At 35.7% G+C, this 27,958-nt stretch overlaps 1 pseudogene across 1 annotated transcript; it reads left to right on the plus strand.

The window, feature by feature from the left end:
- Positions 1-20,606: 20,606 nt before the first annotated feature.
- LOC112608341 lies at positions 20,607-21,400 on the plus strand (annotated as a pseudogene). The gene has a single exon (XR_003115977.1). The product of XR_003115977.1 is annotated as an uncharacterized protein C6orf203 pseudogene (transcript).
- Positions 21,401-27,958: the final 6,558 nt, after the last annotated feature.

Genomic DNA, 27,958 nt, shown 5'->3' on the forward strand with positions numbered 1-27,958 from the left:
TTTGACCTATTGTGCTACCAAACACTAAGTCTTATTCCTTCTACCTAAATGTATTTTTGCACGAATTTACCATTATTTCTTTTTTCCCCTCATCCACATTACCCTTCCTCTGGTAACCATCATTCTACTTCCTATTTTCATGAAATCAAATTGTTTTAGCTTCCGCATGTGAGGGAAAACATGAGATTTTTGTTTTTCTGTGCCTGGCATATTTCACTAACATAATGACTTCCAGTTTTATCCATTTTGTTGCAAATGACAAGATTTTCTTCCTTTTTATAACTGAATAATATTCCATTGTATATAGATCTCACCTTTTCTTTATTAATTTATCCACTAATAGAAACTTAGGTTGATTCATAGCTTGGCTATTGTGAATAGTGTTGCAATAAATGTGGAAGTGCAGATATCCCTTCAAATATACTAAATTCCTTTTTTTTTTTTGATATATTCTTTGCAGTTAGATAGCTGAATCATATGGTAATTCTATTTTTACCTATAGTTTTTTGAGTAACCTCCATACTGATCTCCATAGTGTCTGTACCAATTTACATCTCCAAAATGGCATACGTGGGTTCTCCTTTCTCCATATCCTCACCAACATTCATTATTGCCTGTCTTTTGAGAAAAGCCAATTTAACTGAGGTAAGATAATATCTCATTGTAGTTTTAATTTGCATTTCTCTGAAAATTAGTGATGTTGAACATTTTTTCACATACCTGTTGGCCAATTGTATGTCTTTTTTTGGCATATTCTTAATAGACAAATCAACCTTACATTGTTGGGATAAACCCCAATCAGTCTCGCTGTATTATGTATTTTATGTATTGACAAACTTATTTTTATAACATTTCAAAAGTAAAGAATACATAAATTTTACATATTTTAGGGTTGGGGCATTCACAGCTCTCTGATAGAGTCTCATTTTCAGATATATAAAGGGTGATGGGCTATAAAAATACCTGTGTACCTCGTTTAGTTCAAATTATGAAAATATTTTCAATGACAGTTTTTATTCCCTTGAATCATCATAATTCCTGCCAATGGCCCATCACTAATTCATCAGAAAATGAGTTTTGCTCATCACATCAGTTATGTTTTTCTCTATACCACTTACTATGTACTCTTTGCTAAGTAGTGAGATAAAAACATATAAAATATCTAGCACAATTCATTAATTTACAGATGAGAAAGCTGAGTCTTTGGAGATATTATTTGACTTGCCCACAGTTACACAACTAAATTGTCAAAATATCGAAATCAGAATGGAGGTTTCTTCTCTCCTGGGCTCAGATTCTTAGTACTTGAAGGTAGCTCCTCAACTTTCTATGCTACTACATATCTTCTTATACAAATAAACTACAGATTTGTATTACATTGTATTTTTATGGCTATATGGTAGATAAGAGAAAATGTGACTATGTTAAAAGTAAGGGGTGCTAAGATCAATTTTGTTATAGCTGTGCATTTTCATCTGAAAGTCACATTTATAGAAAAGGAATTAGGAGGAAGAACTAGAATGTAGTTGTGATGTTGTACAATAAATATTTGGTCCTGGCCGGGCGCGGTGGCTCAAGCCTGTAATCCCAGCACTTTGGGAGGCCGAGGCGAGTGGATCACGAGGTCAGGAGATCGAGAATATCCTGGCTAACATGGTGAAACCCCGTCTCTACTAAAAATACAAAAAACTAGCCGGGCGCGGTAGCGGGCGCCTGTAGTCCCAGCTACTTGGGAGGCTGAGGCGGGAGAATGCCGTGAACCCGGGAGGCGGAGCTTGCAGTGAGCCGAGATCACGCCACTGCACTCCAGCCTGGGAGACACAGCGAGACTCCGTCTCAAAAAAAAAAAAAAAAAAATTTGGTCCTTTTCCCATTTCCTGACATACAATCTCTAAGATCCTTAGAATCTCCAACGTGATGTCTTTTTGTATACTAATGAGTTAACTGATGGCTGGCAGCCTGTGAGTAGCTTCAAGATGGAGGTTATTCACTTGAAAGACCAAGGATTGATTAGAGGCTTAGGACTTTCACCTCCACTCTTCAATCTCTGGAAAGGGGAGGGGGCTGAAGGTTAAGTTGATCACTAATGGCCAATGATTTAACGAATCATGTTTATGTATTGAAGCTTCCACAAAATCCCCAAAGGAGAATGTTCAGAGAATTTCCACATAACTGAACACATGGAGGTTCCTGGTGGGTGGCACACCCTAAGAGGGCATGGAAGCTCTTTGTCCCTTCCCGTACCTCATTCTATGAATTGCTTTTTCTATATCCTTTACATTATATTTTATAGTAAACCAGGAAACCTATTTCTCTAAGTTCAGTGAGCTACTCTTGCTTGGGCCCCATGATTAAGCAAACCCAAGGACGGAGTTGTGGGATCCTTGATTAATAAATAGCCGGTCAGTCAGAAGCACAGGTAAAAAAACATCCTAGGGTTTGTGATTGACCTGAGAAGTGGGGAGCAGTCTTGTGGGACTAAGCCCTTCACTGTGAGATCTGACACTATCTCCAGGTAGAGAGTGTGAGAATTAAACTGGGTTCACAACACGTAGTTGATGTCCACTGCAGAATGGATGGCTTGTTTGGGGTACAGGAAGAAACTGGACATTTGATAACAGAAGGCTTCTGTACTGATTGTTGTAGTGTGAGAGCAGACTAAAAACAAATTGTATTTTTCATTACAGTAGTGATGATTCCCACTGGAATAGACAGTTAACTTAGTTACTCTCATCTTAGCCACCTGGTGAGTTACCCGTGTCAAATACTTTCACTCTTTACTTATCATTATAAATATAAATTTGTATGTAGAGTATGGTCTAAGTTTTGGCAAGTATATTTTGTTTCTTTTTTTGTGTAGCAAAGGGGGGTAATAAAATTCATTAGTAGGAAGACCAGCTATAAATAAATCACATTGCCATTATGATTACTAAATCATCCAACGCCTCAGGGGTAAAGAGTTCCTCACAGAAATACAACCCCAAATAATTCATTGTACTATTTTCAAAGGTGTTTAAAGGAAGCCAAAGTCTCTTAAAATATACTGTATTATAACACTAAAAAATAGAATTGTAAATTGTATTAATCGGTTAAGTCTTGAACAAGATAGGCATTGATGCTATTGTCAGTGCATTAAAATGTGATTAAAAGCAAACAGAAAATCATCTTTCATATTTTAGATAACTTATTTATTGTGAACTAGTTTTATTTTAATTGTGGACAAAGTTAAAACAATTTTCCCCAAAAATAGAATGCCTACTGAATGTATAGACGATATCTGTGAGAGTGTGAGTTTTCATGTGTCTGTAAAGTGAAAGTCTCCTTCAGATGAAACAAATTTGTGTAATTTAAAGCAACTTATTTCAGAATGCTTCTACAATCCAACAAAAATTAGAGAACAAACTGAGTTAAAATCTCAATTTACTTTCTTAAAGTTTATAAGTTCTCTGCTATTTATTTTGAGGATTCAGGGCATTGTGTTATAATCAGGAGACTATCCTTAGACTATTACGGCCTGTTACTTGGATTGGGCCCCATGATTATAGCACTTTTTAATCTCTTTCTCTGTTCCCATCTCTCTCTGTCTTTGTCTTTCTCTCTTTCCCTCTCTCTAAATATATATCCTATATCTATGTCTATATCTATATCTTATATCTCTTCTCTCTATAACATCTTAAATATCTTTCTGTTGTAAACTTAGAAATCCTTGAGGCAAATCTATGCAAAAATATACTTGTCCCTGCATGGATGTGAAACTTTTTTTGAGAGTTTTACTTATAATTGCATAGTTTGCAATCTCGGGAGACTTGACAGAATATTGCCGTCAAATTGTTTAAACTCTTTACCATCCTCTCCTCCACACACATATGCAGATCCCAAGCCTATAAATCACTGAGAAGCACATGGGTAGAGTTTGGAAGGGCTTGTCATTATATTCCTCATGGGCAAAGTAAGAACAGAATCTTCACGGCAATGATAGTTGTGAGCCTTGTCTTTCCAGACTGTACTGCTCTTTCTTTTGGAGGCTTGAGTGATTGTACAAAATAAGTCCAAGGAATATAGAATCCATAGGACTTAATATCTATTTAGATGTAGAATATGTTTTCAAGTTCATCTGCCTGAATAACTGGATGAATACTAGTGAAAAACAGGTAAAGTTAAGACAGTAGCCAAAACTGATGTTGCTGGGAAAAGGGAAAATTTTTTAAACTATCTTTCACCTCATTAGCACTTACTAGGGCTTATTTCTTTTCTTTTTTTTTTTTTTTTTTGAGGCGGAGTCTCGCTGTGCTCCCAGGCTGGAGTGCAGTGGCGTGATCTCGGCTCACTGCAAGCTCCGCCTCCCGGGTTCATGCCATTCTCCCGCCTCAGCCTCCCAAGTAGCTGAGACTACAGGCGCCCGCCACCACGCCCGGCTAGTTTTTTGTATTTTTAGTAGAGACGGGGTTTCACCATGTTAGCCAGGATATTCTCGATCTCCTGACCTCGTGATCCACTCGCCTCGGCCTCCCAAAGTGCTGGGATTACAGGCTTGAGTCACCGCGCCCGGCCGTTTTTTGTATTTTTTAGTAGAGACGGGGTTTCACCGTGTTAGCCAGGATGGTCTCGATCTCCTGACCTCGTGATCCGCCCGTCTCGGCCTCCCAAAGTGCTGGAATTACAGGCTTGAGCCACCGCGCCCGGCCACTAGGGCTTATTTCTGAGCTCAGAACTTATAGTATGGTCATTCCGATCCACGGTAAGAAATAACTGAGACATGAGCGATTTTAAGGCATTTAAACGATCATATTAAGTGTTTTTAAAGATAAGTAGAAACTGTGAAAAGTGTATTAAGATGTCAAGAAGAATAACATTTGTCACACAGCTGTTTCCTGGTTTCATAAGAGGAAAAGACATGCTAGCTTAGACTTTATAGCCATCAATGCTTACCAGTTAAAGATAGCTAATGTATTGACCATAGCACAATTATAATGAAAAATGAGAACTTTTGTTATATACCTCACCCCACACTTTTCTTTATTTAAGTGTACCTTTCTTGGATTTACCAGCTTTCTTAAAAATGTCAGATAACTACTACCATGTGAGTGATTATATGTGATAATGTAAAGAACTGTAAACAAAAATGAATTATTGTTTTATGCCAGTAATTTCTAGAGTAGTATGTTATGTGCAAACAACTAACTGAAACAGACATAGTTATCAAGGGTTTGGTGTTGCTGTAACAAAAACAAAAACAAAAAACTATAATATGTGACGTTTGTCCAGGGAGGAGACAGCAGGCAAAAGGCTGAAAGGGCAGTAAGAAAACTTGGTGGAGTTGGGATAACAGTGGGATTGCTGTGGGAGGCTGGAGAAACAGCAACTTCTAGTCATAGTGGTACAAAAATTGCAAAACTGTCTACTGAGTTAACTTGAAAAATAGAAAATGAACTTGTGGTTCTGACTAATAAGCTTTCTAGCACAACGTGGAAAGTGTCAATTTAATTTTTTAGCTGTATATGATAAGACTTTTAAAAAAGTGTGAAATGAACTAAAGAAGGAATTGTTTAGCTTGCAAGATGAATTTAGAATAAATATGAAGTGTGTAGGACAGATTGAGTAGAAATATAATTCTTTTCAGAAATTCAGTGTCTCCTGGAAGCTTGAGATTCTTAAGGTAAAATCAGCCTAAAGATGAATTATATTAAGAGTCTGATTATAAAAACATTTCAGTGCTTTAGAAAGTTTTAAAGCTGTGATTATTAGACCATTACAAACAAAGGTACTTATAAAAATCTCAAGAATATTGTCCCTCACTGGCCTTGTATAACAAAAGTATAAAGAAGCCTGTCTTGGCCGGGCACAGTGGCTCACACCTGTAATCCCAGCACTTTGGGAGGCCGAGGCGGGCGGATCATGAGGTCAGGAGATCAAGACTATCCTGGCTAACACAGTGAAACCCCGTCTCTACTAAAAAGTACAAAAAATTAGCCGGGCACAGTGGTGGGCGCCTGTAGTCCTAGCTACTAGGGAGGCTGAGGCAGGAGAATGGCTTGAACCCGGGAGGCGGAGCTTGCAGCGAGCTGAGATGGTGCCACTGCTCTCCAGGCTGGGTGACAGAGCGAGACTCTGTCTCCAAAAAAAAAAAAAAAAAGCCTGTCTTGTGAAAAATTTTAGATGTGGTCTTTGGCACATGGAGGTAAACCCCAATAAAATTCAGAGACAACCTAGAAAATTGAAAGGGAGTTTTCCTAACTAAATCACCCTTGTATGAAAAAAAATTGCAGGTGTTAAATATGGAAATGAAAACTGTTCTCTAGGCCCTCAATTTTCTATATCAAGGAAGAAGGCAGATATCTAATCAGCAGTTATACTCCCATAAGAATGGATAACATTAGAAACATTGACAACATCCGATACTGATTAGAAAGTGGAACAACTGATTCTCTCAAACATTTTCATTGTAGTTTAAGATGGCACAACCACTTGGGAAAATATCTCGCAATTTTGTATTAGTCTGTTTTCAGGCTACTGATAAAGACATACCCAAGACTGGGAAGAAAAAGAGATTTAATTGGACTTGTAGTTCCACATAACTGGGGAGGCCTAAGAATCATGGCGGGAGGCAAAAGGCACTTCTTACATGGTGGTGGCAAGACAAAACTGAGGAAGATTCAAAAGTGGAAACCCCTTATTCATTATCCCGAGAATAGCACAGAAAAGACTGGCTCCCAAGATTCAATTACTTCCCCCTGGGTCCTTCACACAACACATTGGAATTTAAGGAGATACAATTCAAGTTGAGATTTGGGTGTGGACACAGCCAAACCATATAATTCTGCCCTGGCTCCTCCAGATCTCATGTCCTCACATTTCAATACCAGTCATGCCCTCCCAACAGTCCCCCAAAGTATTAACTTATTTCAGCATTAACCCAAAAGTCCACAGTCCAAACTTTCTTCTGAGGCAAGGCAAGTCCCTTCCACCTATGAGCCTGTAAAATCAAAAACAAGCTAGTTACTTCCTAGATACAATGGGGGTACAGTTACTGGGTAAATATAGCCATTCCAAATGGGAGAAATTTCCAGCAGGGCAGTCACATTTTAAAGCTCCAAAACGATCTCCTTTTACTCCGGGTCTCGGATCCAGGTCACGCTGATGCAAGAGGTAGTTTCCCATGGTCTTGGGCAGCTCCATTCCTGTGGCTCTGCAGGGAACAGCCTCCCTCCTGGTTGCATTGAGTGTCCACGGGCTGGCATTGAGTGTCTGTCGCTTTTCCAGGTGTATAGTGCAAGCTGTCAGTGGATCTACCATTGTGGGGTCTGGAAGACGATGATCCTCTTCTCACAGCTCCACTGAGCAGTGCCCCAGTAGGAACTCTTTGTGGGGGCTCTGGCCCCACATTTCCCTTCTGTACTGACCTAGCAGAGGTTCTCCATGACAGCCCTGTCCCTGCAGCAAATTTTTGACTGGGTAACCAGTCATTTCTACACATCCTCTGAAATCTAGGTGGAGGTTCCCAAACCTCAGTTCTTGACTTCTGTGCACCTGTAAGGCTCAACACCATGTAGAAGCTGCCAAGGCTTAGGGCTTCCATCCTTGAAGCCACAGCCTAAGCTGTATGTTGGCCCCTTTCAGTCACAGCTGGAGCAGCAGGGACACAGGGCACCAAGTCCCTAGGCCGTACACAGCACAGGGACCCTGGACCCAGCCCATGAAACCACTTTTTCTTCCTGGGCCTCTGGGCCTATGATAGGAGGGGCTGCCAGGAAGTTCCCTGACATGGCCTGGAGACATTTTTCCCATGGTCTTGGGGATTAAAATTAGGCTCTTTGCTACTTATGCAAATTTCTGCAGCAGGCTGAATTTCTCCTCAAAAAATGGGTTTTTCTTTTCTACTGCATTGTCAGTCTGCAAATTTTCTGAACTTTTATGCTGTTTCCCTTTTAAAATGGAATGCTTTTAATAGTACCCTGGTCACTTTTTGAATGCTTTGCTGCTTAGAAATTTTTTCTGCCAGATACTCTAAATCATCTCTCTCAAGTTCAAAGTTCCACAAATCTCTAGGGCAGGGGCAAAATGCCACCAGTTTCTTTGCTAAAACATAACAAGAGTCACCTTTGCTCCAGTTCCCAACAAGTTCCTCATCTCCATTTGAGACCACCTCAGCCTGGACCTTATTGTTCATATCACTATCTACATTTTGGACAAAGCCATTCAACAAGTCTCTAGGAAGTTCCAAATTTTCCCACATTTTCTTGTGTTCTTCTGAGCCCTCCAAATTGTTCCAACCTCTGCCTGTTACCCAGTTCCAAAGTCACTTCCACATTTTCAGTTATCTTTTCAGCAACACTGCACTCTACTGGTACCAATTAACTGTATTAGTCCGTTTTCAGGCTGTTGATAAAGACATATCCAAGACTGGGAAGAAAAAGAGGTTTAATTGGACTTACAGTTCCACATGACTGGGGAGGCCTCAGAATCATGGCAGGAGGTGAAAGTCACTTCTTACATGGTAGCAGCAAGAAAAAAAGGAAGAGAAAGCAAAAGCAAGAACCCCGTGACCTGATGGGTTCATCAGACCTCTTGAGACTTATTCCCACAACACGTGGGAATTCTGGGAGATACAATTCAAGTTGAGATTTGGGTGGAAATACAGCCAAACCATATCACCAAATATATATCTATTTAATAATCCAGAAAATACAACCTTATGTACTTACTCAAGAAAAGTGAAAATATTATCGACAGAAAGACATATATATCTGATTTCTTCATAGGATGTTTATTCATGACAGCCTCAAATCAGAAACAACTCCATATCCATCAATAGGGAAATATATTAAAAACAAAACCAACAATCAAATACCCCAAACCTGTGGTATATTCATAAAATAAAGTATTACAAAGTAAAATGATCAATAAAAACAAAAAGATGAGTGTCACAAACATGTTTTGCGAATGTAGTCTTCCATAAAAGAGTGTATAATTTATAGCTTCACTTAAAGAATTCATGAAAGTAGGCAAAACTAACCTTTTGAGGACAGAATCAAAACAATTGTAGCCTCTGTTGAAATTTTGACTGGAGAGTGTCATGAGAAAATATGTTTTTAATAGATATTCTACATGTTTATGTACACTAACTAATGAACTAATGAATGGATAATTAGATAGATGATTGATAGAAGATAGATAAATGATAGATAGATAGATAGATAGATAGATAGATAGATAGATAGATACACAGATAGATAGATAGATTTTTTTCCCCTACAAAGCCATTAAGAAATATTGAACACAAGGAAGTCTGCAATAAGAGCAAGCTAAGTGTAGTGGGAGAAAGGATTGGTAACTTGAAAATAATCTAATAGAAATTATTCAAAATGGATCATAGACTAAATTCAGAAAATAAAATAAAATAGAGCTATGTGGAATAATAGCTAACAGAATAAACTATGTGTATTTGGATCTTCAGAATAATAGGTGGACAAAGAGGGAGAAAAAAATATATAGAGATAGAAAATGTCAGAATTTGCTTTTTTCAAAATTGACGAAAGAACATCTATACTCAAGCCCCAAAGCTGAGTGTATCCTAAGCCAGATAGTTAAAAAGAAACAAAAAACATGTTAATAATATTTATTTTGGACACTATACTGATGTTTTCTCTTTATTTAATGTTGTCTCCAGTACAAGAGAAAATAATGGATAGTGATGACTAGATGACTGTATGTGTGATAGAGCAAGTAAAATTAGAGTTTAGATTATGGGCATGAATGTACACTGCAATATATTTTCAACTTTTGTCTGTCTTTGAATACATTTTAATACAATATTGAAAAATAGACCAAACTACTCAAATAGATATTTTATAAAATGGCATAATATAGAGACCGAATAACATATGAAAATGTACACAGTATTATTAGTTATCAGGAGAATGCAAATTAAAACCACAATGCAATACTATTACATACCTACCAGACAGTTATGTTTTAGAAGACTGAAAATACACAGTGTTGGAGAAAACGTTTGGCAACAGTAGCTTTTACACATTTCTGGTTTGAATGTAAATGATAAAACCACTTTAAAAATGTGATGTCAATTTCTTATATGTTTTAACATATACCTACCTATACCCCTGCATTCCTTCTCTTAAGTATATATCTAAGATGAACAATGCCTATGTGCATAAAATATCTTATACAATTTTTAAAAAAATTTTACTTTAAGTTCTGGGATACATGTATAGAATGTGCATGTTCGTTACACAGGAATACATGTGCCATGGTGGTTTGCTGCACCTATCAACCCATCATCCAGATTTTAAGCCCCACATGCACTAGGTATTTATCCTAATCCTCTCCCTCCCTTTGACCCCCACCCCACAACAGGCCTCGGTGTGTGATGTTCCCCTCCCTGCGTCCATGTGTTCTCATTGTTCAATTCCCACTTAACATTTTTATTCTATTGGAGAAAAACAAATATAAATGGTTTTCAATGGCAGAATAAATAAACTGTGGTGTAGCTTGAAAAGTATACAAATTAATTCAGATTGGTACTAATATGAAAAGGATTCGCTATGTGAGGAGGGCATTAACTAGGGAAGGCTATGAGAAAACTACCCATGGGAGAGCAAATGTTCATCTCGGTTTGGTTAGTGATCATCTTAGGGTATTAATATGAAAAAAACACAAATAAAATAATTTTAATTAAATAGGAATGCTTAAATATTTTTGAATACATAATATCATATCCTGAGTTGAAATCTCTGTGCCATGCATTCTTCATTTGCTCCATCACTCATTCTCTTAATATATACTAATTAAAGATTTACTATGTGCCAACCAGTAAGCTTAAGGATGGGAGTTCAAAGTAAATAAGATATTAACTCTGCCTTCAAGAGCCTCTCAATTCTGTAAAGAAAACGAGCACAGGAATCCATAATGTTACTAATTCTTTCAATATTAACAGTATTTAATTGTATACGGTGCATCTTATATTGAATTTGTAATTATTTTGGGAACATAACAAGGAGTAAGGAGCATATCTAAATGATTTCTTCCTGTCTTATTTTAATATACTTAATTGCCACTACCTACACTAGCGCCCTCCTTATGGTCCAGATACAAGAAATACATGTAGCCAATCAATCTGGTGCTTATTAGTTCTGTTTTTTTTTTTCAATCCTAACCAGTAGACACAAAATTAACCCTATTCCTTTCTAATACTAGCTTCTAGGAAAAGATGGGTTGATAATAAACTGATAATAAACTGCCTTTTCTGAAACTCAATAATAAATAATTTATTGGAAATACCAAGACTAATTATAGGAAAAACAATAAATTCTGAACCAAAGTCAGAATGGAAAAGCTGAAGAGAGACTTGGAGAGAAAGTACCCAAATTTTGACATAATTTTTCCACCATGAAAACATCTTCCATTCTCACTTCTGAAGGAAGAAGTTTCTTCCTTACCATTGTATTTCCTCTTTTCAGTCTGCAACATAAGACCCAGCTTGAAATTGTATTTTCCCCTGTCTTCCACTAAAAGCACCCAGAATAGTAAATTCCCTTTTTCAGTGGGCTTCTCCCATATATTTTTCTTTCAATGAAGTTGTTTTCAATTCAGATGGAACCATCCTCCTCTCTGTGAATTTAGTTATAATGAGGGCTAACTAGGTGCAAGAAGGGATGCTTCATGGGTTGTTTCCAGGGGATCCAAGGTTAATGTGTAATATTTTCAATTCTTTTTTCAAACAGTAGCTTTCATATTATATCTTCTGAAATAAAATGAGTGTGTCATTTATGCAAGCTGTAAGCACCTTCTTAATTGTAGCATCGATTCAGAGATGACTAAGTAACTGAGCTAAGAGGTCTGGCAGAGTAAGGGTTAGGCTTTATTTTGAAATTTCTTTCTTAAGAGTCTAAAGAATTAAATTGCATGGTTATAAATTTATAGCTCAAATAAGAAATCAAGTCATGCAAAGCAAATACTGTTCTTGTAAAAAGTCACATAAATAGAGAAAAGCTGAATCAAGTGGAAAGCTTGGCAGATATGTAAATATGCTCACCAAAGCTATTTTCTTACCAAAGCCAGATTGATGTCCCTATACTTAAAAAACAAACTATATTACCACCTGGAAATATCCACCTTTATAAATATGTATACCTAAAGAAAGAATGATCTAGGCAAATGCACATTATGTAATGTATGCTGAATTTTACCTAGTGATAAAAGTTGAAAAATGTAAAGCCAAATAACAGTGGATTTGGAAGAGTTTTTAGACACAACACTGAGGAGGTCCACTGCTTGGTGGACCAGGAACACCAGGTTCTACACAAACCCTTACTTATTTTCCTACCAGAAACATTTACACATGTACTACTGTCTAGGAAACAATCCACTTCAAGGAATCTATGACTGAAGGGGCTTGCATACAGAACTCAAGAAATAGCCGTTTCTTAATCTGTCAAGTTGTTTCAGAAGATGTGTTTACTGCTTTACACTGGGATTGGGATGGGTGATCTTAATCTCCACAGTACGTAGCCAGATGATGTCTTTACAGGAGCCCATATTCTCAGATATTTTATGCTTTTTCTTAATGATAAAATTCTCTCCTGAAATTTTCATCCCCCACCCACATGTGCAGCCTGATCGCTTGGCTGAGGGAAGGGATGTGTTACTTTGATAGGTGTGAATGCATCTATGGGAACATTTCCTTGAGATATTTGTTTGTTAGTGTTGTTGTTGTTGTTTCATTTGTTGCCTGCCTCTCTAGGACTAAAAAAAACTTTCCTGATGATCTTGCAATGTATTTTCCTTAATACAAAAGAAAAATCAGGTAATATTTCACTGGGGTGGGGTTGATTATAGACATTTGGGAGCTTTTGCTCAAATTAAGTATTTTCTCACCCTGGGTGAAGCTTTTGTCACTTGGCAGCATTGAATAAGAAGATAGGTCATGTGATGGAAGAATTCCAGGAAGAACTCCAGGAATTTACTGTTTAGCCAGTCTTCTCTAGCCAAAGTGCTTTCTCTTACTCTAGCAATCTGAGAGAATGGATGGGAGTGCCATTTGGCCTTTTTCAACTAAACGTCCAACATAACATAACTCCTGTAAGTATAAAAAGCAAAGTTTGGGCCCTTGTCAATAAACTCATGGTAGAACAAATTAACACTAAAGCAAAAGCTTTCACTGAGTTATCAAATTTATTTTATCTATTCTCTTGTCTCTGGAGACTTTGTTTTCTCTCTTCATTCAACTCTCTGCCAAAACATTTCACTTTTGAAGACAACATAGATTTATGTTTCAGAACAGAAGCAGTGTTATATTGCAGGCTGTCTTCTGTCTTGATAGAGCAAAGTTTTTCTTATGTCAGTAAAACAGAACATCAATTAGTTATTTTTTGTAGGTAGTTTTGTGAAAATTATATAAACTCTTTCACTTACTTTTATTGTAAAGACTACCTATATTTCTTCAGCATCCCCTACATGACTTTCTATTCTTTCACTATTTTAATATTTTCTCTCCATAGTTTTAGATGTTTTGCCTTGAGAGTAGAAGTTTTCTGATGAGCTATGGTTTCGTCCATATTTGCTTTCTCTTGTATTTGACAAATACATAATATGAAGTTCTTTATATAGTTTTAAAATCAAGCATGTATAGGAATCACACTGACTTACTAGGATGTATTCAATTTGATTTTTATCATGTGACTCTTTCAAATAGAGAGATTTTTTCCATGGAAGCTAGCCAGATGTTTCATTGATTTCAATATATTGAACCTTGGTATAGTTATAATGATATATTTTGTGATAGTTTCAAATTTATGGTGAATAATTATAATACACTAAGTAGCACAGCACCAGGTTTAGAGATTTTGTTAGTATTTTTTTTTAATGGAAATTTCCCCACCAGGAAAAAATATGAAATAATAGTTAATTTCTGATGCAGCCCCACTAAATACTCAAATCTATAACTTAAATCACTGATTTCATTAAAGCACTCACACATGGCCCAATTTAAATGTCAACTTAACATGAATTGATGTGTATACTTTTTTTATTCTGGATGATCATAAAATGTATTATTTATAAATTTATCAATTCTAGCATTATACACCACAATTTATCCTAACAACAATTATATTAGTCATCAATCCCGTTAATCCCCAGTCTGTCCAAAAGTGAATTTCCTCTTGCACTATTTTCCTTTCTCCAGCCTGTAGTCAGTAGCCCATCATTATAAGAACTGTTTTCCAAAACCTCTTAGCTCCCTTGCTCCTCTTCTCATTTTCATAAAGTCACAGGCTTGCCATCTATTTTCTCAGTTTCTTTATCCACATAGCTGAGTATTGATGCTGAAAATCCCACAACTCCATAAATTAATGTTTGGGGTCAGACCCACAAATGTTTATGACTTCAAAGGCCAAGCAAAACTGTCTGCTTATTCTGCTAGTAGGAATTTTCCCAACTTCAAAAAAAGATTGTTTTGCATCTTTTTTTCACATCTACCTGTCACATCTACCTTTATTTTCAGTCAGTCTTAACCTCAAACATGGAAGTCACCAGGTTTGAACTCCTAGATCTTTCTAACAACAATTCCTAGCTAGTCTGCCTAATACTCAAGTCCTTTCATCACTTGAGCACCTCCTAACTCATGTCTTCCTTTCTACTCTGTGCACTTGAAGGTTGGCAGTTTGCCTTGAATGCAAAGGCAAATAAAAGTAATTCAGGGGCTGCTAGTGTTAAAATTGTAGTATAAGTTCTGCAAAAGAAGAGACAATGGAATGTTTGTTGAAGGAATGATTGATTCCCATTGAGACAGGCAGGCTGACTGGTTTACTGTTTTGATGTGATTTAGAGAAAAAGAACAAAAGCTCCTTACTCAAACTGTAGCTAACCTAACTTCCAGCCAATCACCAACAAAAGACCCAAGAAGCTATTAATCTCAAATGCCTGCTTTAGGGGGCTAAGAAGTTACCCAGTACCCCTCATGAACACTTAGACTTAATCTTCAACTCATAATTATCCCTCCCTCATTTTAGTGCTGTGAACCAAAAAGGATCTGAGACAAGTCTCAATTAATTTACAAAGCTTATTTTAACATGATTCAGGATGTGCCCATGATACAACCTCAGGAAGCCCTGATGACATGTGCCCAAGGCGGTCGATGTATAGCTTGCTTTTATACATTTTAAGGAGACATAATATAACAATCAATACATGTAAGATTTACATTGGTTTGATCTGGAACAGCAAGACAACTCAAAGCAGCAGTCATAGGTAGATTTAAAGGTTTTCTGGTTAGCAATTTGTTGGAAGAGTTATTATCAATAGAAAGAGATGTCTAGGTTCTAATAAGGGGTTGTGGAGGTCAAGGGATTATCATGCAGCTGAAGCCTCCAAGTAGCAGGCTGCAGAGAGAATATGTAAATGTTTCTTTTTTTTTTTTTTTTTTTTTTTTTTGAGACGGAGTCTCGCTCTGTTGCCCAGGCTGGAGTGCAGTGGCTGGATCTCAGCTCACTGCAAGCTCCACCTCCCGGGTTCATGCCATTCTCCTGCCTCAGCCTCCCGAATAGCTGGGACTACAGGTGCCCACCACCTCGCCTGGCTAGTTTTTTGTATTTTTTAGTAGAGACGGGGTTTCACCATTTTAGCCAGGATGGTCTCGATCTCCTGACCTCATGATCCGCTCGTCTCGGCCTCCCAAAGTGCTGGGATTACAGGCTTGAGCCACTGTGCCCGGCCGTAAATGTTTCTTATCAGACTTAAGGTCAGTGTTGATGTTAACACTGGTCAGCTTTTCTTGAATTCCAAAAAGGAGGAGGGTATAGTGAGACATAGTTGACCACCCTACTACTATCATGGCCTGAACTAATTTTTTCCAGTTAACTTTGGAATGCCCTTGGCTGAGAGGAAGGGTCCATTCAGATGGTTGGAGAGCCTTAACATTTTATTTTTGGTTTACAATGCTAAAAGTCATGCCCAGGGGTGGAGATTTAAAATGCTAATGTTATATGCAATGTGTGAGAAAGCATGTGAAGTGACTACACAAGTGCTAGGGAAAACCCTCCTATATATATCTTGATGAAACCTTTCCCTATAGGGAGGCCATATACAACTAACCTACATACTACCCTTGGGAAATAACCTACCTTTTTTCTTTCATGGTGCTGACTTCCTCATGCAAAAGCTGAGATAAATCTTTCTCTGGTCTCTGTGCTGCTGTGTCTGATGATCTCTCTTGGTTTCTCTCCTTGCAGCTAATAAGGACCCAGGGCAATGATAAGACTATGGTTGAAGAAGGTAGGCAAATTGAGCATTTGTAAGACTGTTGAATATGTATAATGTATTGGGGGAAACCCCACCCCTGATATTTATCATGGGTTCTTTTCTATTTCCCTAAGCGTCTCGACTGGTTTGAGAAATAAAGAGGAAGAGTACAAGAGAGAAAAATTTTAAATCTTGGTGTCTGGGGGAGACATCACATGTCGGCAGGTTCCATGATGCTCCCCAAGCCATAAAACCAGCAAGTTTTCATTAACGATTTTCAAAAAGGGAGGGAGTGTATGAATAGGGTGTGAGTCACAGAGATCACATGCTTCACAAGGTAATAAAATATCACAAAGCAAGTGCAGGCAGGACGAGATCACAGGACCACAGGAAGGGGTGAAATTAAAATTGCTAATGAAGTTTCGGGCGTGCATTGTATCAGGAGACAAGGTTTGAGAGCAGACAACCTGTCTGACCAAAATTTATTAGATGAGAATTTCCTCGTCCTAATAATCCCAGGAGCACTACAGGAAACCGGGGCTTATTTCATCCCTTCGGCTTTGACCGTAAAAGGTGGCTGCCTCAAGGGGGTCGTCTATAGACCTACCCTCAGGACACATTCTCTTTCTCAGGGATGTTCCTTACTGAGAAAAATAATTCAGCGATACTTCTCCTATTTGCTTTTGAAAGAAGAGAAATATGGCTCTGTTCCACATGGCTCACTGGCAGTCAGAGTCCAAGGTCATCTCCTTTGTTCCCTAAAGATTGCTGTTATCCTGTTCTTTTTTCAAAGTGCCCAGATTTCATATTGTTCAAACACATATGCTCTATGAACAATTTGTGCAGTTAACGCAATCATCACAGGGTCCTGAGGCAACATACATCCTCCTCAGTTTACGAAGATGATGGGATTAAGAGATTAAAGTAAAGACAGGCATAGGAAATCACAATGGTATTGATTGGGGAAGTGATAAATGTCCATGAAATCTTCACAATTTGTGTTCAGAGATTGCAGTAAAGGCATGCATAAGAAATTATAAAAGTATTAATTTGGGGAACTAATAAATATCCATGAAATCTTCACAATTTATGTTCTTCTGCCATGGCTTCAGTCAGTCCATCCATTCGGGGTCCCTGACTTCCCACAACAATAATGGTGCTGTTTTAATATGAATTATTAATCAGATAATCTGTTTACCCTAACAGATTACATATTAACTTGTATTCATTTTAAAAAAAACAAGAAGGACTTTAATTAAAGGTACAGTTGGAAATTTTTGACATTGTTTATGCCTGAAGGGGAGCTATAAAAACAATACAGTAATAAAAACAGGAAAAGAAGAACTATCATTTTTTATTATTTTTGTATTTATGCCAATCACTTCAGTTAATGTTTTAGATACAGTATATTATTAAATATTTATTCCATTCTGAGAGAGGCACTCGTTACCACCATTTTGTAGACCAACAATTCTCAACCTTTTTGGCACCAGGGACCTGTTTCATGGAAGACAATTTTTCCAAGGACCAGACTGGTGGTAAGGGGATGGTTTCAGGATGATTCAAGAACATTGCATTTATTGTACACTTTATTACTATTATTATTACATTATAATATATAATAAAATAACTATACAACGCACCATAATGTAGAATCAGTGGGATCTCTGAGCTTGTTTTCCTGCAACTAGACACTCCCATCTCGTGATGATGGGAGACAGTGACAGATCATCAGCATTCGAATCTCATAAGGAGCCTGCAACCTAGATTCTTTGCTTGTGCAATTCACAATAGGGTTCATTCTCCTTTGAGAAGCTAATACCTCTGCTGATCTGACAGGAGGTGGAGCTCAGGTGGTAATGTGAGTGATGGGGAGTGGCTGTAAATATAGATGAAGCTTTGTGGCTCACCTGTGACCCACTTCCTGCTGTGAAACCCAGTTACTAAGAGGCTATGGACTGGTACGGGTCCATGGCCTGGGGTTTGAAGACCCCTGTGGTAGAGGAAGAAATTGATGTTAAGGGGTCATACATAACTTACATAGGATCATTTTGCTGATAAGAATATATCCAGAGCACTTGAATCCAGGGTCCAAATTATTAACAATAACCTCTTCCTTTTCTAATAATAATATTCGAAAATGTCACTGAAGTCACATTGAGAAAGAAGCTTACATTCTTGTGTAACTTCAAAAAGACCTATGTTCAGGTTAAGTAGTTAGTAATGACCATTATCTAACAATTAATCTTTTATATTCTAGCAATTACTATGTTCTTTCTTAATACACCCAGTGAAAGTTAGTCTCCCATATACTATTCTATTCTAAATAATTAACTGTCCTAAGAAAAAGAGCCCTAAATATAAATATCCACATTCAGTTTTATCACATTAGGTAGGTTTCATTTTAATCTGTTTCATTTATCTGTTAAGTACCTAGGGATCTTTGTCTCAGTCAATACTCTGATCTTTTTAAATTGAATTATCCTCCTTCAGGGACATAGCCTGATAGAAATGATTTAAGTAGCTAAAACAATTTGAGTTTCTTTCCTTTTTTTCAGTTTGAATTCTATTAAAATAAGTGCATTCTATTCTTAAATTTAAATACTAATACCTGCAAACTTTGTTGTATTCGTCTAAGAACTAAAATTAGAAAAATAAACTTTAGATATTTAAGTACCTACTTAAAAAATAAAACCTAACATTTGCTCCTTGAAGGATGCTGGTAACTTTTAAATCTTTTAAAAAATTGTTTAACTACGATTGTTTTAAAATTTATAAAACCATGCTTTCTTGTTTTGGTTTGTTTTTAAGATAGGGTCTCACTGTCTCATCCAGGCTAAAGTGCAGTGGCATGATCATAGCATACTGTAATCTTGAACTCCTGGGCTCAAGTGATCCTCCTGCCTGAGTCTCTCAAGTAATTAGGCCTATAGCTGTGCACCACCATGCCCAACTATTTTGTATTATTTGTTTTAGAGATGGGGTCTCTCTGTGTTGCCCAGGCTGGTCTGGAATGCCTGGCCTCAAGAAATCCTCCTTCCTTGGCCTCCCAAAACCCTAGGATTACAGGCATAAGCGACTGCACCTGACATAAAACCATGTTTCTGAAGATATTATGAACAAATATGAAAAATTAAGTCTTATTTTAGGCTTACCAAATTCTGTTCCATATTTGGAGTTGTCTCGAGATGAATTCCCTTTAGAAGTAAGAAATCCCTTTTGACATAAATAATTCTCACCCTGGTTTAGTTAGTTTAGACTGTGATAGATAGATTTTGACTCTGTTGAATTATAGATATATTAGCCAACAATTCCTGTCACAGGTAGTTAATAAATGGAGAAGTTCCTATTAATAATACTTCTTCACCTGGTGGCCTTTAGGCTATTCCACATTGTAACAGAAGACAATTTAATTAATTGTCAAATGACAAATGACAAAAATCTCTACCTAGTAACCGATGCAGATTTTTCTCTTTAGTCATCATTTTAAAAATTATTTCAACTTTGAAACACCTTAAATCAGTAATATTGAAACCATGTCTTTGATGGGCTGGGATGTAAAGGTTGATAATTTGCCCCGGTGTGGCTTACTGGCAGTTTTGCTCCCATATGTCTTGTTTCTATTGTTTTACACCAGCAGTGGAGGAAAAAATTGTCTGTGAATTTGAAACGAAAGCACAGACACAGGAAGTGTATACATGTACAAATAAAATTTAGGAAATAAATTTTATGTTAAAGGTTTACATTAAATATGCAAAAGGTTAAATTAGCTGTGATCAATTGCCCAAAAGTATTTCCCTAAGATATGACTATATATTTCTATCCATCTATCTACCGATCAATTGTATATCTACCTACCTATTTATCTATTGTAATTAGAACTTGAAAAGCTATGCTCATTTGCTAAGTGATCTTCAAGAAAGGGATTCTTTGATGAGCAATTGAACTCAATATATTGACTCACATGTCTCAAACTTTTCTTGTTCCAAAGAAAAATAGTAACTGTAACTCAGTATCCATGAAAACTTTAATATTATTTTTACTTACATCCTAAATGATATACCTTAGGTTAAAACAAAAACAAACAAACAAAAAAACCCAGAAAACCCTACCACATTATACTGGAATAAATTTGTAAGACTAACAGATTGTGGCTTAATGTATAGCAAAAGTTTTAAATCTTTACCAAAGGACATATAAATGACTCTAAGCTCACACATCTAATACAAATATATAATAATCGTGAATATTTTTTAAGATCTGATATTATATACTTTTTTGCTAAATTGACTGCTGTCTCTCACTTGAATTTCAGTTGGTTGAGAGATTCAATTTAAAATATTCCTGGCGGGGAGGGACGAGAGGGCCTGACGTACAGATTATAAGCGCCATGGCTATGGCTAGTGTTAAATTGCTTGCTGGTGTTTTAAGAAAGCCAGATGCCTGGATTGGACTCTGGGGTGTTCTCCGAGGGACACCTGCGTCATACAAACTCTGTACTTCCTGGAATCGATACTTGTATTTTTCTAGTACCAAGTTACGTGCACCAAATTATAAAACACGTTTTTATAATATTTTCTCACTGAGACTCCCAGGACTTTTACTATCTCCAGAATATATTTTTCCTTTTTCCATAAGACTCAAAAGTAATATAAGCTCTACAAAATCTACTAAAAAGTCTCTGCATAAAGTAGATGAAGAGGACTCTGATGAAGAAAGCGATCATGAGGAGATGAGTGAGCAGGAAGAGGAGCTTGAGGATGACGCCATTGTAGTCAAAGACTATAAAGACCTGGAAAAAGCAGTGCAGTCTTTTTGGTATGATGTTGTCTTGAAGACGGGGCTAGATATTGGGAGAAACAAAGTGGAAGATGCATTCTACAAAGGTGAACTCAGGCTGAATGAGGAAAAATTATGGAAGAAAAGCAGAACGGTGAAAGTGGGAGATACATTGGATCTTCTCATTGGAGAGGATAAAGAAGCAGGAACAGAGACAGTTATGAGGATTCTCTTGAAAAAAGTGTTTGAAGAGAAGACTGAAAGTGAAAAATACAGAGTGGTGTTATGGCGGTGGAAAAGTTTAAAGTTGCCTAAGAAGAGAACATCTAAATAAATGGATTGCTTTTTAGCAATAAAGCTGCTTTCTAGTGGTGTGTGTATATATATACACACACACACTATTCCTGGAACAAGAAACTTCATTTTTTACCTTCCTGTATGTGTTCAATGAGGTCCCTAAGCAAAAAGAAAAAAAAAGTGGATTTTAGCTTTTCAGAGGCCAAAACTACTGCTGTTCATTTTGTTTTTTACCTCTTCTGCGTTATCTAGCAAAAAGGCAACACAAATAGTAACCCTGGCCCCATTCTGTTAGAGAGGTGTCAATATATCAGTTCATTTAGTGGTTCATTGGGTTATTCTAAATCCTTAATAATTACATTTATAAACTGACATCTTGTAAGGAAAGCAAAATAAATAATCAAGCAAAGCTGAATCTAATCTAGAAATGTGTTTTCATGTTTATTATAGTGTAATTTTTATGGAAAAGCCCCATACCCAATACCTTCCTGTATCACTATGTTCTAACGTAGTGGTAACTATTGAATTTCTCCCTTTCTCCTCATTCCCATTTTTGTTACCTTAGTTTATGAAATCACACATTTCCATAAGCTAAAGTATTTCGTCTTTACTTCTTTCTCTAAATTTAGAATCTGCCCTTTATTCCACCTGTTTTTCATTTTTCGTTTTATTTTCGGAACAATCTTTTTGAAACAAAACTCTTCGTTTCTCTTTTTGAGGTGGGGAAAGTAATTAAAACAGAGCAGAACAAAAAAGGAACCAAAGTCCATGCCCTGGCCCAATACTCTTTATGATTGGGCTCTTGCTAACTTTTTCTTAACTCCTGCAATCCCCATATATAATCTGCACATAGGTAGTATGCAATTATTTGAGATTTCCCAAATATGCACTCACACATTGTTATGCTTTTCCAAATAACATCCTTTTTCAAAAAGGCCCTCCCTCTTCTTATATTTAACAACTGCTCTTTCAGTCACTGCTTGCCTCACAGCTCTTGAGGAAACCTCATCTGGTGATGACCTGCCTCATGGGAAACCTTCCCTGAATTCTACCAGCCCTTAAGCATACCCCTATTGTTACACAGCTCATGTTGTAATTGGCTTGTTCAACACTGTGTCTCTAAAAATGTATGTGGGACCTGGCGGGCCACAGATATTTAAAACTATTTGTAGTATACAAGATTTTTTTTTTTTAAAAACTGTATGTTTACATGTCTATGTGAATTCATTGAGAATTAATGCCAAGTCTAATTTATCATTATCAATGATAAATTTGAAGATAAATATGTATTTTATTTTCTCATTAAGTGATATATAATAATATGAATGAAAAGTAAAAATGTTCAATTTCTCCAATCCAGCTTTGCTTGCTTTCCTTATCTCTCACTCGGATATCACCAGAGTTAAGCTCTGTTGACAGTTGGAAAATCTTTCTGATGCCTTCTCTGCTGGCTCAAATAAATACTTATATGCATGTAGAAACAATGAGACATACGTCTTATTTGCAAATAAATTGTATTATATGTGTGCATATATAGAGATGTGTATATATGCATGTACATGTGCATATGCATTTGAAGCTGGACTTTTCATTACTCTTACTGTTTTATTTAATAATACTGGGCATATCTATCCATGCTGCTCTGTGTAGATCTACCTCTAACTTTTAGTGGCTACTTAGTATTCTATTACTTGGATATGTCATATGGCACTTTTCCAGAGTGGCATTGTGGGTCAAATAGATTTTTTGAGTTCTTTTTCTTTATAAACAAGATTGTACTGCACAATCCCACTCTGAATGTCAACTTACTCTCTCTCCACCACTCCACATTCCTCATCTAAATGTCTAAATTTAAGAGAGAGAGAGAGAGATTAATAGATATATACTTTTTGTTGCTGTTTGTTAGCTTTTGTTTTTATAATGGACTTTATTTTTAGAGCAGATTTAAGGTCATAGCAAAACTGAGCAGAAGGTACAGAGATTTCCCACATACCCCTTACTCCCACACATGCATAGCCTCTCCAGTTCTGTCAACATCCCCCACCAGAGTGGTACATTTGTCACAATTGATGAACCTATATTGAAGCATTATTATCACTGAATGTCCATTGTTTACATTAGAGTACCTTCTTGGTCACGTACACTCTATGGGTTTGGATATATGTATAACAACATATATCCACTAATATAGTATTATACTGAGAAATTACACTGCCCTAAGAATCATCTGTGCTCCTCCTATTCATCTCCCCTTCCCCTCAACTCCTGGAAACCATTGATCTTTTTACTTCTCCATAGTTTTACGTTTGCCAGGATGTCACACAGTTATAATTATATAGTATATATCTTTTTTTCAGACTGGCTTCTTTCACTTAGTAATAATGTGTTTAATTTTCCTTTATACCTTTTCATTGCTTGCTGGATCATTTCTTTTTAGCACTGAATGATATTCCATCGTCTGGATGCACCATAGTTTATTTAGGCATTCATCTATTGAAAGGGATCTCAGTTGCTTGTAAATATTGGCAATTGTGAGAAAAAAAAAAGCTTCAGTAAATTTCTATATGCAGGTCATTGTCTGGATATAAGTCTTCAGCTCTTTTTGGTAAATACCGAGAAGTATGATTGCTGATTCGTATGGTCAGAGTACACTTGGTTCTGTAAGAAATAAATCTCCACAAATTTTACCAAAGTGGTTGTACAATTTTGCATTTTCACCAGCAATGAAAGAAAGTTTCTTTTGTTCCATATCTTCACCAATATGTAGTACTATGAATGTTTTAGATTGTGACCATTCTAATAGGTAGGTAGTGATGTCTCTTTTTAATTTGCATTTTCCTGATTTTCATGATGTGCTTGCTTGCCATCTCTATATTTTCTTCAATGAGGCGTCTGTTAAGGTCTTGTGTCGATTTATTAATCAGTTTGTTTGTGTTCTTATTGTTGAATTTTAAGCATGTACAAGTTTTAAATTTTAATGGACACTGTCAACTTTTCTGTCAGTAAGTTTGTATTACTTTCTGTGTTACCCAAACTTCTTGAGTTTAAATTGAATTGATATTTTCCATTTATCCACTTTGTAGAAAACATACGCTCTATCAATTCTTTCAGTGTTTATGTTTTTTGTTATTGCCTTCTCACTTGTTTATAGGTAATTTGTATCTTCTTTTAGAATTATTCAGTCTTGTCCTTTACCTATGTTCTTATGTCGTTTGTCTTTTTCTTATTCACTTGAGTTTTAAAATATATTCTAGCTATTTAATCTTTGTCAATGATATATTATAAAATCTTTTTTAATCTGTCAATTGTATTCTATATATTTTTTTTATTTTGCCCCACATGTGGACCTTAAATTTTTATGAATTCTCATCTGTACATCTTTTATTTTTTTCACAGCCTCTAGGATAAATAATGAACTTATAAAAGCTATCTTTATCCAATAAGCTTAATAATTTTTTCTAATTTCATTACAATTTATTTTATTTGTCACTGCATATCAGTATTATTAAATGCCAAGCGTTATATAAAAGTAGAAAATTGGAAGAAAAAATGCTATATACTTTACTTCCTAGAAATAAAAAAAAAAAATCAGCAATAAAATATTATATTAACTGCTATCTAAAGTCAGATGCAGGTGTAGTGATCACAATACAATATGAGTATATACTACAGCACCTACAACTGAATGATGTAGTATGAGAAAGACATTTTGAAAAGTATGACGCCAGAAGCTAAACCGGAAACCTCATCCAAGTGTTGGAGAGAGGGGCTACAAACTTTATTACAAGACTTTCTCAAGTTAATGAAAGCCCTAAAAAAATACATGATATTAGCAATAGCATGTTGAGAATCTGAAACACATTATTCTAACTTCTGAATGTTAAATAATAATCCTTGGGGAGGAAAGCAATGCAATATATTTCATAAGTCAATAAATTAATTTTGAAAGACATTAATAATGCTATCAATAAATGTAGGGGAGAAAATTATTACAGTGGTATATAACGCACTTAACAAAAATATTATTTTGTTTTTTGTCTTTTGTGATGTTGGAGTTATTAGTCAAACACTTTTAGATTTGTATTTTTTTCTTATTCTAAATTGATATTTAATTTTATACCCAATTCTGTATTCATAATTTTACACTCCTTTTCGTAAAAAAGTGCATCAAATTGAGTAAGCTTCAGGCCAGGCCTTATCTAGGTCTTCATATCTCTCATCATGAGTCAAAATTTCTTGTTTTCAGATTGACTTTTCAATATGAAGGTACAGTTTTTCTCTCAATTCAGTACAATTTCTCTTTATTAAATCTCACCAAGATTTTTTTATTTTAGTTTTGTTTATTGGGTGTTCTACTTTGTGAATTATTTTTATGGTCTTTGCCCTTTAAGTATTTTTTTTTCAATAATTCCCTTCAAATATTTACCTGTATCATATAAGTTTATTAGGACATCTCTAACCTTATCTGTGTCAAATATTGAATTTTTAGAAATATCTAATGGGTTCCTCCCCACTATTAGCTACTCAGTAACTCCAGAATACATTAAAATCTAAAAAGTAATAAACATTTTTGATCTCTTGACTCAGCTGAGAATTATTTCTGTTGTTTTGGTATCTTCTTCAAATTGTAAACAATCTCTTACTTGAGGTATATCAGTACAAACTATCAGAATTTCATAGTTTCACTTTTTTCTTTGTCTTGAGAATGGCTTTTAGTCTGGAGAAAGGGTTTAGAAACTTGTCCGGCCAAAATATCCAGTACATTTCTTTCTTCATGTAGTTACCCATGCTCCAATTGTTTAAAATACATTGCTGTTATTAGTAAGAAATATAACATATTTATGAAATGATTCCATCAAAATTATTTGCATGTTTTCGTATATTTATTCTTATTTTTCATGTGTCAGTGTTTATATAAGATTTATTTTCGATGTGTGGATATGTATATAGGAAAATTCAGAGATTAAGCTGTATAAGATCGGATAATTGGCCAATTTGTGAGCATTTACAGTGTTTTTAATAATTTTTATCTTTCAATTAGAAACACACATCAGGCATATCATGCACTGTGTCATCATTTTTTCAATAGTTATACATGTACTTTATTCTCCTTATCTTATTGAGTAGTTTGTAAGACATTTGTTTAAAATACTGTCTGTAAAACTCGGAGGCAATAAGGTGGGGCTCTGTGTTCATGTTCTTGTTGAGTTCTTAGTAGTCTGATTCTTATGCAATTCACCTACTATATTTCTACAGGCAATGTAATTTGGGAAAAAAATCAGGTACTGAAATGTTTATTTTTATAAATGAGGTAAACTTAAAAATGATCCAAAGAGTAAGTTCACAGCAAGCATTCATTTCTTTTCCTTCCATGTAATTTGCATGCAAGTCAGTCATTTTCATATATGTTTATAAATCCTTTTCTTGATTTGTTCTCCTTCTTACAATAATTTTAATATACAATTATTTTTACTCTGGTTAATGGAATTTTTTAAGTGCCCTGAATTCCATTTCAGAATGATGAAGGGAATTAAATATTTATGTTACATAGATGTTAATATTCAATATTCATCTAATGCATGCAAAATAAGCAATTAAGAATATGCAACTGTATCCCATTATGAACATATCCTTGATATGCCTTCCAAACTTAAATTCCAAATTCTTTCTGCTATTCAGCTAGAAGTTTTGCTAATATTTTCTTAATGGAAAATTGTATTTTCTGAACTGATTAATAACAAAAAATTTTCCATTTTTTGAAATAGCCTATTTCTTGTTAATTTTTTAATCATTCAATTAGCTACCCCCCCAGCCTATACCAAGAATTATATAGTAATTATTTTTTAACAGTTAAGAAGTCACAGTAGGTTTGGGTTATAACTAACATACTGTGGCTTACAAGATAATATGGAATAGTGGCTAACCCATGAGTATAGTGAGAATGCTTTTTAAAAGTTATAATGGAATAATCCCTTAGCTAATAATTATTACTGTAGTTTAGATATTTGGCTATGACAAAGTAATACTAGTTGAACCTCATTTGACAATATATGATGGAAACTTAGTACATAGTGTTGTACATATTTTCACTTGGTTAAACAACCTTTAGAGGATATGCTTAGTGATTTCATATTTCAACTCTAAATTGTTAGTTTTCAACAGTAGGTTCAATGCATTATTGGTAGATTTTGCGACCTAGGTTTTTTTGTATGCTCATTTTGGTAGGATGTTTTCAACACTCCTATTTTGTTCACTTATCCTCTGTAATTTTAGAAAAATAAATTGCCTTAGTAAGTTTTGTTAGATAATTTCAGTCACTCCATTATTTCAAAGACTTAATGGTTCACAAAACATTTTTGTTTCTGCATTTCAGATATCCACTTTGTTTGAAATAAAGCCACAGAGAAACCAAGATATTATTATTATTTTAGTGAGAAGAATTTGAGGCTATAAACTAGATTTATTAATGCATTCAGTTATTCAACACATGTTTATCAATAGCCTATCACTTTGACACACACATTGGATAGAGCAGTGGACAAATGGATGATGACACATATCCTTGCTATAACAAGGATCATATTTTACAGAGTAAATACAAACACCGTGTGTTGTGAAGACAGAATAT

This window comes from Theropithecus gelada, chromosome 15 (genome assembly GCF_003255815.1).
Source record: "Theropithecus gelada isolate Dixy chromosome 15, Tgel_1.0, whole genome shotgun sequence".
Classification (NCBI taxonomy): Eukaryota; Metazoa; Chordata; class Mammalia; order Primates; family Cercopithecidae; genus Theropithecus; species Theropithecus gelada.